This window comes from Lissotriton vulgaris, chromosome 12 (genome assembly GCF_964263255.1).
Source record: "Lissotriton vulgaris chromosome 12, aLisVul1.2, whole genome shotgun sequence".
NCBI classification, from domain to species: Eukaryota; Metazoa; Chordata; class Amphibia; order Caudata; family Salamandridae; genus Lissotriton; species Lissotriton vulgaris.
The window spans coordinates 445,495,638-445,509,509 of NC_141700.1; the positions used below are offsets into that span (position 1 = coordinate 445,495,638).

Consider the following 13,872-nt stretch of genomic DNA (forward strand, 5'->3'; position numbering starts at 1 on the left):
TTTCTGCGTAATTTAGAATGTAAGTTCTTCCGAAATTCAGAAAACCTAGTATTGATTGTAAATTCTTCAGCGTTTTTGGAGCTTGGAGTACAGCGCACTTCTCTAAGAAGTTGTCCGCTAGGCTTTTCCCTTCACTTGATAATTCGTACCCTAAAAATAGTACTGTCAGATGGGCAATTCGGGACTTTTTAAAGTTGAATTTGTAACCCTCTGCTGCGAACCCAAGTATAATGGTGTTCACTCTTTTCAAGTGAGTATCCAAGTCGTCGTCTGTGAGATAAATATCATCTACGTAAGATAATGCTTCATCATCATAGATTTGTAGTAACTCTGTTACCCTAGCTGAGAATAGTCCTGGGCTGTTCTTGAACCCCTGTGGGAGTCGACAGAATTTTTTCTGCGATCCAAATGCGGAGAAAGCGGTCAAATATCTGCTTTCTGGTGCAATGTTTTGACAAAAGAAACCATTAGAAATGTCTAATGTCGTTTTATATTTTTTCCTAACTATGTTATTCATTAGGGCTGCACTATGCGAGTTTTGTACTGCAAAAGTTTTGCAACATGTATTAAGGTGTCTGTAGTCCAAAACTAGACGATATGAATTGTCTGGCTTGGAGACAGGAAACAAAGGATTGTTCATTTGAGAGGTGCATGTTTCAATCACCCCCTGGTACTCAAGTTGATCTAAGATCTCCCTGACTTGTTTTTTAGCTTCTTTCTTTATGGGATACTGCCGTTGGGCAGTTGGTTCACTTTTTAGTTGGATTTTGTGAGGCGGTGAATCCTCATCCCATCCTACATGATTTTTATACAATGCAGGTGCCTGGGCTACTGCCCATTTCCTTGCATATGTGTATTTTTTGTGAATCGGAATGTGATTCGAGAAGGCAGGCATAATCACTTCTTCGCCATGAGGGCACTCCCTGACAAACTCCGGGGGCCAATCTTTTTCAGCTAACAGAATATCATAGCCTTTTGAGAGCCTATCCCAAAATAGACCCTTAATTTTCCTAGTCTTATCACCCTCCATACGCAATGTTATTTCGTATATTTTATGGGGCTCGCTAAGCCTGGCGTCGGCAGTTTCAACCTGAATGTATTCATTCGTGTCCACTGTCTCCAGATGACTCATCAAGATCTTGCGCGCTATACTGATTTCTGCTGCACTGTCCAACATTGTCAATGCCCACTCCCCGTTTTTCAACTGTGTCCTCAGTATTCTCGGCATGGTTGATTACTCTAATACTGGCTACCTTCTTTTTCTGAAATTGAGATTTCTTATTTTGAGCAGGTTCCTTGTCTTTGGACTTGGTGTGCTCTCCTGGGTCTGACCGTCCTCTTCTTTCCGAATTCTGAGGAAAAGATCGAGAGGGACGTGTATCAATACTTTGATATCTATCAGGTTTTTTTATATTATCCCTATTTCTAAGGTTATATCTTTTCTCAGGGGGCTCCCATTGGGGAGACTGGCGTTCTCGAGTCGGAGTTCTTTCCCTCCGTCGAGGAGACCTTCCTCTGGACTGGAAAACTTTTTCCTTGGGAGTGGATTGTTTATTTCCATCCCAGCTCTTTTTAGGAGTGTTTGAATTATTTTTAATAAATAATTTTTCAGGATTTTCGAGCAGTTGGGGCTTAACTGGTTTTCCACCCAAGCTGTCTCTACCTAATTCTTCATAGCATTTTTCTATGATTTTTGCAAGCTCAACAGGATCTTTTATATAGGCATGAGCGAATTTTGCGGATCTCGCGTTCGCGAATTTTGCGGATTTGCGGATTCGCAATCCGCAAAATCCGCGAATTCCCGCGAATTTGCGGATTTTTTTTGTGTTCGCCCGTGTTTCTGCCAGTTCGCGAGGGTTTTTACAATTTCGCAATTTGCGAACTTACCTGTCGGGTCGCAAGTTTTGCGAACTTGTTGTTTCTACGTGTCCAGCCTGTTTGGGACACTCTTCTTCATCACTGCCACTCTCTGTCACCACTGCCACTCTCTGACTACTCATGCCACCCTCTGGCCCACCCATGCCACCCTCTGTTTCATCACCACACCCTCTGGTTGTCCAGTGTACATTATTTTCGGCAAAGCAAAGCGCACCTTCCCTGCCTCAAGTGACCTGAATTAATTTGGGGCTGATTAATGTGTCACAGAATATTTTTTTAGCTGGCACCTGCTTCCTTAGTGCGCCCTGATTAGTGATCTTTTGCACTTGCTTTCATTGTTGCAAAATTAGTTACAACACCTGCCCTGCCCCAACTGACAATAATGAATTAGGGGCTGATTAATGGATTTTAACTTCCAGCCTGGCTCCTGCTTGTCTCCCTTAGCTGTAATTCAGGACCTTTGTGGCATATGTGTAACTATTCTGAGGTTCAGAGCAGGGTCACATAATAGTTTCAACTGGCAACTGAACTCTGGAGGGGCCCCTCAGGAAGCACTACAGGAAATGGCTACTAATGATGAGCCTGAACTTTTGAACCTGGTAAGTAGTTACTTTCAGTTTTGCTAAGATCGTATTTCTGCAATTTTGCACTTATTCGCGGGGCGCGAACTCACGCGAACAGTGCGAGTAGTGCGAGCAAAATCCGCTGCTCGCGGATTTGCGGATTTTGCGGGAGATTCGCGAATCTCGCGGATTGCGGATTTCCCGAAAATCCGCAAAATCCGCGAGCGGAACGGATTTTCCGCCCATGCCTACTTTTATATCTGTTTCCCTCAACTTCTGGCGAATCGCCACAGATGCTGCTTCTCCTTTAATGTTGGCTAATAATATAGCCGTGACCTGCTTGAAGTCTTTCAGTAGTTTCATACCTAGATTTAAAGCGGGTTCTGGACCGAATTCATTTTGAATCTGTTTTAGCACTTCTGGTATTACCGCCATAGACGGAACACCGTGTGTTTTTGTGTAAATGGAAGCAAAGACTGTACCCCAAGTGTCACAGTCCTCCACGTGTGGTGCGATTCCCATAGGAAGGCAGATGGTCAAGATTCTGTGTTTCTCAATAGGGGTAGTATCAGGAAATACTGCCTCTATTTGAGTGATTTTCTGGGCTAACCAGAAAGGAATTTGTTCCCGTTTTACGGGTGTTTTACCAAGACATGACTGTATGTTCTGTGGTGTAATTTTATTTGTGTTCCCCTGATGAGGGGTCAGCTGTGGTACATTAACAGCTGTCTGGACTGTTGCAGTCCGCATTACATATTGGACTAATTGCCTATGTATTTTTATTAATGTGTTTAGCTGTGCTAACAGCTCTTCTCTAGACATTCTTGCAATGTCAGGATGTGGTGTGTAGCTGGCTAGAACCGGCCACGTGTCTCCTGGTCTACCTAGTTGACCGAGCCTGGTTATGTGATCATTGTGTTTTAGGGCGCCATTAAACCAGAGCAGGTGCTCTTGAAATTTAAGTGGAATTTCAATCTCCTCGAAAGGTGTGTACTCTCCCAGAGGTTCCTCTATTTTGTAATAGTGAAACTCTTTTGTTATAGCGTTTACCGCTGGAAAGTTTATCCATGAATAGAATACCTCTGTCTGCCGATACTCGTGAGCCTCTATCACGAAAATTACTGTACCACCTTGAGGTGTCAGTCCGTTCTCTATAAGTTTTAAAGTTATAGATCTTCTTAAGTGGACCGGGATGATTATAGCATCCGGGTCTGTGTATTCAGGACCTTGCTGAGTCGCATCTGCTGCGGCCCCAGAGGTTCCGTTTTCTGGCATTGTAAAAATGCGAGGTTTGCAGAGTAGGTCTCCAAGGAGACAAAGATTAGGTGCACAATATTTTGGAACACTGTATCCTTCAACGTTGAATAAACCAGAGCTTTACATAGGAATCTCTTCCTACTAAGGTCGGGCGGATTTTAACCTTTCACCCACTCCAGACGTCTATTGGAGTATTTACGGGAGAAAGGGGTGTGAAATATGCACGACTGAGTTACTCTATAAGTCTTGCGTTAGTTTATCGCCTTACCAAACGTTTGGGCGCCATGTAGTGTAGTTCCTAGTTTCCCACTAGGCCCTGCGCATTGGAATAACATAAACAGTAGTATCGACGTGGAACTGCTTATATTCCAGGCCTCCACTGACTATGCTAAACTTAATTGGGTTGTGTTACCAACTAGCTCAGAGGTCACTGGAAACTTTCTTCTCTGCATAGGAAGTGATCAGCTTCCTTGGCACAGACAAGAAGGGATTCAGTTTTCCAACAACCGTGCAACATGACAACTTTGCTCCTCAGATCAAGAGTCGATCTCTAGGGTCGTGTGAAACAATAGACATAGATTTCACTCAGTCAGTCTAGTGCAGTTTACTTTCACAGTATGTAGAGAATAGAGAGACGGGCGTTTATCAATAAAAGGTTAACATTTATTGAACAGTCTTTCTTCTCGTACAAGAGAAATGTATTGCCACAATTGCAATAATTGTTATTATAAAAAGTACGTACAGTAAGATAAGTATTGCGAAATAGAACTGTAAAAGCATTGATATGGTTTCTTAGCCATACAATGGTTTAAAAGTAATAAAACATATATACAGTCATATATACATTAGGCTAACATACTCAACTGGTGCTTCTAACTAAGCCTACCCCAGTGTGCCTGACCTAAGCCTAACACGTGAAAGGGGAGTAAGTAAGTAGCTTAAGTTAAGTTGGTTTTGCCAAGGTTTGTTTCAAGAATTTTCGTCTAAGGGTTTAGTCAACACCATACCTCTGAATAGAATGATGGAGGATTGGTATCTCCTTCAGGGGTCTCTCTCGATATCCCAGTCACCTGCGAGGGTAAACTGGAAGCGCCGGGACTGGATTTCTCTGCACGAGAAATGCAGCGGCTTCTCTCAGCGCGTCGAGGAAGGAGGGGTGACAGCGTCCGCGGGCAGCTGGGCTGGATGTCTTCGCAGAGGACGGCTGCTCGGCTCCTCAAGCGTACTGCACCATAGTTCGCGCTGTAGCGGCGATAATGGTAATCAGCAGCTTCACCACCACAGGATAGCAGGCTGCAGCGACAGAGTGCTAGTTTTTACCAACACAGGGTCATGCAGGCAGCTGGCATCAGCAACAGGGAACGAACTCGCAGCTCGTATCTTTCTCTCAGCTCACATTGCTTAAGGCAACGTTGGTAATATTTATACCTGACAGGTGCCGGGTTTGACGCAAGTTTGCTGGACATAAGACGTCAATTAAAGATGTCACTAGGAAGTGACAGTTATCAGTTGCTCATTAGAGTTCCATTACTAATCAAAACATAGCAAGCGGGGATTTCCAGGTTTGCTGAGTTTTTATCTTGTTGAAGAACTCGGAGTGTTATCTAGGAATATCAGATAGTGACTGCTGCTCTGTCATTGCACTAATTGGTCGCAAAGGAAGTAGCAGAGAGTCATGCTGGAATGTGGCTCTGTTCGTGTGAGGCCAGAGATGACTTTTCAGAAAATCGCACTTGAACGGTTATGCCAATATAGGGAATAAATGGAGTTATAGCCGAATGGGGCATAAGGTCACAGTATCGATCAGGAACCTAGATAAGCACGCAACAATATGACTTTAAAAAAATTACAATACAAAAGAGATGTTCATACTTAGTGTTAGAACTTAGAACCATTAATGTTTTTTCCATGTGTTTTAGCAATAAATAACAATTCATCACCTATATGCAATTGATTCATCTAATCATTCTATCAGCTTCCCCTCAAAGGAAATATAGACATACACATGATACAGAAGAAAATACATCTATTTTCAACATTAAAGGAGCATCAAGTATTGTCTTGGAGACTGATTGAAGGTATATCCTTGGCATTTTTAACTTTATGCTCTAAAGACTAAACTAATAGGCTCAATAAATATATAGCATACCATTGAAGAAATAGCAGATGATGAAGTGCTATCGATTGTTAACCCGGGATAGTTGGAAAGCTTATATTCAGCTGTTTGCATTCATACTATCTTTATATTTCATCAACAAGACAAAACAAAAATGACCTCAATAAATTGCAATAAATAGAAGATTTAGTTACTTGGCGTTAGAACTTAGAACCATTAATAGATATTCCAGGAGCTTTCAGAATAATAATTAATTCTACAACTATATCAAATGTATTCATCCAATCCTTCAAGCAGCGTTTGATCCAAGGTGATAAACAGTCAAGAATGAAACACAAGAAAAATTACTCTTTTTTCAAACAATTAAACTTGGCCTGTACAGGGATCGAACCTGTGACCTTGGCGTTATTAGCACCACGCTCTAACCATCTGAGCTAACAAGCCATTTTGCCCAAAATCCTGGAAGTCCAGCATGTGAAGAACTGCTAATGATAGTTAACCCGGGAGATTTGGATAGCTGAATTTCAGAGGTTTACCATGAAATTATAAATATATAATATCAACATGAAGAAACTAATATGACTTTAAAAAGATTACAATACAAAAGAGATTTTCATACTTAGTGTTAGAACTTAGAACCATTAATGTTTTTTCCATGTGTTTTAGCAATAAATAACAATTCATCACCTATATGCAATTGATTCATCTATTCATTCTATCAGCTTCCCCTCAAAGGAAATATAGACATACACATGATACAGAAGAAAATACATCTATTTTCAACATTAAAGGAGCATCAAGTACTGTCTTGGAGACTGATTGAAGGTATATCCTTGGCATTTTTAACTTTATGCTCTAAAGACTAAACTAATAGGCTCAATAAATATATAGCATACCATTGAAGAAATAGCAGATGATGAAGTGCTATCGATTGTTAACCCGGGATAGTTGGAAAGCTTATATTCAGCTGTTTGCATTCATACTATCTTTATATTTCATCAACAAGACAAAACAAAAATGACCTCAATAAATTGCAATAAATAGAAGATTTAGTTACTTGGCGTTAGAACTTAGAACCATTAATAGATATTCCAGGAGCTTTCAGAATAATAATTAATTCTACAAGTATATCAAATGTATTCATCCAATCCTTCAAGCAGCGTTTGATCCAAGGTGATAAACAGTCAAGAATGAAACACAAGAAAAATTACTCTTTTTTCAAACAATTAAACTTGGCCTGTACAGGGTTCGAACCTGTGACCTTGGCGTTATTAGCACCACGCTCTATCCATCTGAGCTAACAAGCCATTTTGCCCAAATTCCTGGAAGTCCAGCATGTGAAGAAGTGCTAATGATAGTTAACCCGGGAGATTTGGAAAGCTTAATTTCAGAGGTTTACCATGAAGTTATACTTATATAATATCAACATTAAGAAACTAATATGACTCTAAAAAAATTACAATACAAAAGAGATTTTCATACTTAGTGTTAGAACTTAGAACCATTAATGTTTTTTCCATGTGTTTTAGCAATAAATAACAATTCATCACCTATATGCAATTGATTCATTTAATCATTCTATCAGCTTCCCCTCAAAGGAAATATAGAGATACACATGAAACAGAAGAAAATACATCTATTTTCAACATTAAAGGAGCATCAAGTATTGGCTTGGAGACTGATTGAAAATATGTCCTTGCTATTTTTAACTTTTTGCTCTAAAGACTAAACTAATAGGCTCACTAAATATATAGCATACTATTGAAGAAATAGCAGATGATGAAGTGCTAATGATTGTTAACCCGGGATAGTTGGAAAGCTTATATTCAGCTGTTTACATTCATACTATCTTTATATTTCATCAACAAGACAAAAAAAATGACCTCAATGAATTGCAATAAAGAAGAGATTTAGTTACTTGGAGTTAGAACTTAGAACCATTAATAGATATTCCAGGAGCTTTCAGAATAATAATTAATTCTACAACTATATCAAATGTATTCATCCAATCCTTCAAGCAGTGTTTGATCCAAGGTGATAAACAGTCAAAAATGAGACACAAGAAAAATTAATCTTTTTTCAAACAATTAAACTTGGCCTGTACAGGGATCGAACCTGTGACCTTGGCGTTATTAGCACCACGCTCTAACCATCTGAGCTAACAGGCCGTTTTGCACAATTTCCTGGAAGTCCAGCATATGAAGAAGTGCTAATGATTGTTAACCCGGGAGATTTGGAAAGCTTAATTTCAGAGGTTTACCATGAAGTTATAAATATATAATATCAACATGAAGAAATTAATATGACTTTAAAAAAATTACAATACAAAAGAGATGTTCATACTTAGTGTTAGAACTTAGAACCATTAATGTTTTTCCATGTGTTTTAGCAATAAATAACAATTCATCACCTATATGCAATTGATTCATTTATCATTCTATCAGCTTCCCCTCAAAGGAAATATAGAGATACACATGATACAGAAGAAAATACATCTATTTTCAACATTAAAGGAGCATCAAGTATTGGCTAGGAGATTGATTGAAAGTATGTCCTTGGCATTTTTAACTTTATGCTCCAAAGACTAAACTAATAGGCTCAATAAATATATAGCATACCATTGAAGAAATAGCAGATGATGAAGTTCTATCGATTGTTAACCCGGGATAGTTGGAAAGCTTATATTCAGCTGTTTACATTCGTACTATCTTTATATTTCATCTACAAGACAAAACAAAAATGACCTCAATAAATTGCAATAAATAAGAGTTTAAGTTACTTGGCGTTAGAACTTAGAACCATTAATAGATATTCCAGGAGCTTTCAGAATAATAATTAATTCTACAACTATATCAAATGTATTTATCCAATCCTTCAAGCAGTGTTTGATCCAAGGTGATAAACAGTCAAAAATGAGACACAAGAAAAATTAATCTTTTTTCAAACAATTAAACTTGGCCTGTACAGGGATCGAACCTGTGATCTTGGCGTTATTAGCACCACGCTCTAACCATCTGAGCTAACAGGCCGTTTTGCACAATTTCCTGGAAGTCCAGCATATGAAGAAGTGCTAATGATAGTTAACCCGGGAGATTTGGAAAGCTTAATTTCAGAGGTTTACCATGAAGTTATAAATATATAATATCAACATGAAGAAACTAATATGACTTAAAAAAAATTACAATACAAAAGAGATGTTCATACTTAGTGTTAGAACTTAGAACCATTAATGTTTTTTCCATGTGTTTTAGCAATAAATAACAATTCATCACCTATATGCAATTGATTCATTTAATCATTCTATCAGCTTCCCCTCAAAGGAAATATAGAGATACACATGATACAGAAGAAAATACATCTATTTTCAACATTAAAGGAGCATCAAGTATTGGCTTGGAGACTGATTCAAAATATGTCCTTGCTATTTTTAACTTTTTGCTCTAAAGACTAAACTAATAGGCTAACTAAATATATAGCATACTATTGAAGAAATAGCAGATGATGAAGTGCTACTGATTGTTAACCCGGGATAGTTGGAAAGCTTATATTCAGCTGTTTACATTCATACTATCTTTATATTTCATCAACAAGACAAAACAAAAATGACCTCAATGAATTGCAATAAATAAGAGTTTAAGTTACTTGGCGTTAGAACTTAGAACCATTAATAGATATTCCAGGAGCTTTCAGAATAATAATTAATTCTACAACTATATCAAATGTATTTATCCAATCCTTCAAGCAGTGTTTGATCCAAGGTGATAAACAGTCAAAAATGAGACAAAAGAAAAATTAATCTTTTTTCAAACAATTAAACTTGGCCTGTACAGGGATCGAACCTGTGACCTTGGCGTTATTAGCACCACGCTCTAACCATCTGAGCTAACAGGCCGTTTTGCACAATTTCCTGGAAGTCCAGCATATGAAGAAGCGCTAATGATAGTTAACCTGGGAGATTTGGAAAGCTTAATTTCAGAGGTTTACCATGAAGTTATAAATATATAATATCAACATGAAGAAATTAATATGACTTTAAAAAAATTACAATACAAAAGAGATGTTCATACTTAGTGTTAGAACTTAGAACCATTAATGTTTTTCCATGTGTTTTAGCAATAAATAACAATTCATCACCTATATGCAATTGATTCATTTATCATTCTATCAGCTTCCCCTCAAAGGAAATATAGAGATACACATGATACAGAAGAAAATACATCTATTTTCAACATTAAAGGAGCATCAAGTATTGGCTAGGAGATTGATTGAAAGTATGTCCTTGGCATTTTTAACTTTATGCTCCAAAGACTAAACTAATAGGCTCAATAAATATATAGCATACCATTGAAGAAATAGCAGATGATGAAGTTCTATCGATTGTTAACCCGGGATAGTTGGAAAGCTTATATTCAGCTGTTTACATTCATACTATCTTTATATTTCATCTACAAGACAAAACAAAAATGACCTCAATAAATTGCAATAAATAAGAGTTTAAGTTACTTGGCGTTAGAACTTAGAACCATTAATAGATATTCCAGGAGCTTTCAGAATAATAATTAATTCTACAACTATATCAAATGTATTTATCCAATCCTTCAAGCAGTGTTTGATCCAAGGTGATAAACAGTCAAAAATGAGACACAAGAAAAATTAATCTTTTTTCAAACAATTAAACTTGGCCTGTACAGGGATCGAACCTGTGATCTTGGCGTTATTAGCACCACGCTCTAACCATCTGAGCTAACAGGCCGTTTTGCACAATTTCCTGGAAGTCCAGCATATGAAGAAGTGCTAATGATAGTTAACCCGGGAGATTTGGAAAGCTTAATTTCAGAGGTTTACCATGAAGTTATAAATATATAATATCAACATGAAGAAACTAATATGACTTTAAAAAAATTACAATACAAAAGAGATGTTCATACTTAGTGTTAGAACTTAGAACCATTAATGTTTTTTCCATGTGTTTTAGCAATAAATAACAATTCATCACCTATATGCAATTGATTCATTTAATCATTCTATCAGCTTCCCCTCAAAGGAAATATAGAGATACACATGATACAGAAGAAAATACATCTATTTTCAACATTAAAGGAGCATCAAGTATTGGCTTGGAGACTGATTCAAAATATGTCCTTGCTATTTTTAACTTTTTGCTCTAAAGACTAAACTAATAGGCTAACTAAATATATAGCATACTATTGAAGAAATAGCAGATGATGAAGTGCTACTGATTGTTAACCCGGGATAGTTGGAAAGCTTATATTCAGCTGTTTACATTCATACTATCTTTATATTTCATCAACAAGACAAAACAAAAATGACCTCAATGAATTGCAATAAATAAGAGTTTAAGTTACTTGGCGTTAGAACTTAGAACCATTAATAGATATTCCAGGAGCTTTCAGAATAATAATTAATTCTACAACTATATCAAATGTATTTATCCAATCCTTCAAGCAGTGTTTGATCCAAGGTGATAAACAGTCAAAAATGAGACAAAAGAAAAATTAATCTTTTTTCAAACAATTAAACTTGGCCTGTACAGGGATCGAACCTGTGACCTTGGCGTTATTAGCACCACGCTCTAACCATCTGAGCTAACAGGCCGTTTTGCACAATTTCCTGGAAGTCCAGCATATGAAGAAGCGCTAATGATAGTTAACCTGGGAGATTTGGAAAGCTTAATTTCAGAGGTTTACCATGAAGTTATAAATATATAATATCAACATGAAGAAACTAATATGACTTTAAAATAATTACAATACAAAAGAGATGTTCATACTTAGTGTTAGAACTTAGAACCATTAATGTTTTTTCCATGTGTTTTAGCAATAAATAACAATTCATCACCTATATGCAATTGATTCATCTAATCATTCTATCAGCTTCCCCTCAAAGGAAATATAGACATACACATGATACAGAAGAAAATACATCTATTTTCAACATTAAAGGAGCATCAAGTATTGGCTTGGAGACTGATTGAAGGTATGTCCTTGGCATTTTTAACTTTATGCTCTAAAGACTCAACTAATAGGCTCAATAAATATATAGCATACCATTGAAGAAATAGCAGATGATGAAGTGCTATCGATTGTTAACCCGGGATAGTTGGAAAGCTTATATTCAGCTGTTTACATTCATACTATCTTTATATTTCATCAACAAGACAAAACAAAAATGACCTCAATAAATTGCAATAAATAAGAGATTTAGTTACTTGGAGTTAGAACTTAGAACCATTCATAGATATTCCAGGAGCTTTCAGAATAATAATTAATTCTACAACTATATCAAATGTATTCATCCAATCCTTCAAGCAGTGTTTGATCCAAGGTGATAAACAGTCAAAAATGAGACACAAGAAAAATTAATCTTTTTTCAAACAATTAAACTTGGCCTGTACAGGGATCGAACCTGTGACCTTGGCGTTATTAGCACCACGCTCTAACCATCTGAGCTAACAGGCCGTTTTGCACAATTTCCTGGAAGTCCAGCATATGAAGAAGTGCTAATGATAGTTAACCCGGGAGATTTGGAAAGCTTAATTTCAGAGGTTTACCATGAAGTTATAAATATATAATATCAACATGAAGAAACTAATATGACTTTAAAATAATTACAATACAAAAGAGATGTTCATACTTAGTGTTAGAACTTAGAACCATTAATGTTTTTTCCATGTGTTTTAGCAATAAATAACAATTCATCACCTATATGCAATTGATTCATCTAATCATTCTATCAGCTTCCCCTCAAAGGAAATATAGACATACACATGATACAGAAGAAAATACATCTATTTTCAACATTAAAGGAGCATCAAGTATTGGCTTGGAGACTGATTGAAGGTATGTCCTTGGCATTTTTATCTTTATGCTCTAAAGACTCAACTAATAGGCTCAATAAATATATAGCATACCATTGAAGAAATAGCAGATGATGAAGTTCTATCGATTGTTAACCCGGGATAGTTGGAAAGCTTATATTCAGCTGTTTACATTCATACTATCTTTATATTTCATCAACAAGACAAAACAAAAATGACCTCAATAAATTGCAATAAATAAGAGATTTAGTTACTTGGAGTTAGAACTTAGAACCATTAATAGATATTCCAGGAGCTTTCAGAATAATAATTAATTCTACAACTATATCAAATGTATTCATCCAATCCTTCAAGCAGTGTTTGATCCAAGGTGATAAACAGTCAAAAATGAGACACAAGAAAAATTAATCTTTTTTCAAACAATTAAACTTGGCCTGTACAGGGATCGGACCTGTGACCTTGGCGTTATTAGCACCACGCTCTAACCATCTGAGCTAACAGGCCGTTTTGCACAATTTCCTGGAAGTCCAGCATATGAAGAAGTGCTAATGATAGTTAACCCGGGAGATTTGGAAAGCTTAATTTCAGAGGTTTACCATGAAGTTATAAATATATAATATCAACATGAAGAAACTAATATGACTTTAAAAAAATTACAATACAAAAGAGATGTTCATACTTAGTGTTAGAACTTAGAACCATTAATGTTTTTTCCATGTGTTTTAGCAATAAATAACAATTCATCACCTATATGCAATTGATTCATCTAATCATTCTATCAGCTTCCCCTCAAAGGAAATATAGACATACACATGATACAGAAGAAAATACATCTATTTTCAACATTAAAGGAGCATCAAGTATTGGCTTGGAGACTGATTGAAGGTATGTCCTTGGCATTTTTAACTTTATGCTCTAAAGACTAAACTAATAGGCTCAATAAATATATAGCATACCATTGAAGAAATAGCAGATGATGAAGTGCTATCGATTGTTAACCCGGGATAGTTGGAAAGCTTATATTCAGCTGTTTGCATTCATACTATCTTTATATTTCATCAACAAGACAAAAGAAAAATGACCTCAATAAATTGCAATAAATAGAAGATTTAGTTACTTGGCGTTAGAACTTAGAACCATTAATAGATATTCCAGGAGCTTTCAGAATAATAATTAATTCTACAACTATATCAAATGTATTCATCCAATCCTTCAAGCAG

General features: G+C 36.6%; 5 non-coding genes across 5 annotated transcripts; all 5 read right to left on the bottom strand.

Annotated features, from left to right (window-relative positions):
* Positions 1 to 6,184: 6,184 nt before the first annotated feature.
* TRNAI-AAU (transfer RNA isoleucine (anticodon AAU)) lies at positions 6,185 to 6,258 on the bottom strand. Its single transcript has one exon. It is a non-coding gene; the product is annotated as a tRNA-Ile (tRNA).
* A 1,650-nt stretch (positions 6,259 to 7,908) lies between these two features.
* On the bottom strand, positions 7,909 to 7,982 carry TRNAI-AAU (transfer RNA isoleucine (anticodon AAU)). The gene has a single exon. It is a non-coding gene; the product is annotated as a tRNA-Ile (tRNA).
* A 1,650-nt stretch (positions 7,983 to 9,632) lies between these two features.
* Positions 9,633 to 9,706, bottom strand: TRNAI-AAU (transfer RNA isoleucine (anticodon AAU)). Its single transcript has one exon. It is a non-coding gene; the product is annotated as a tRNA-Ile (tRNA).
* A 1,650-nt stretch (positions 9,707 to 11,356) lies between these two features.
* Positions 11,357 to 11,430, bottom strand: TRNAI-AAU (transfer RNA isoleucine (anticodon AAU)). Its single transcript has one exon. It is a non-coding gene; the product is annotated as a tRNA-Ile (tRNA).
* A 789-nt stretch (positions 11,431 to 12,219) lies between these two features.
* On the bottom strand, positions 12,220 to 12,293 carry TRNAI-AAU (transfer RNA isoleucine (anticodon AAU)). The gene has a single exon. It is a non-coding gene; the product is annotated as a tRNA-Ile (tRNA).
* Between the last annotated feature and the right edge of the window lie 1,579 nt (positions 12,294 to 13,872).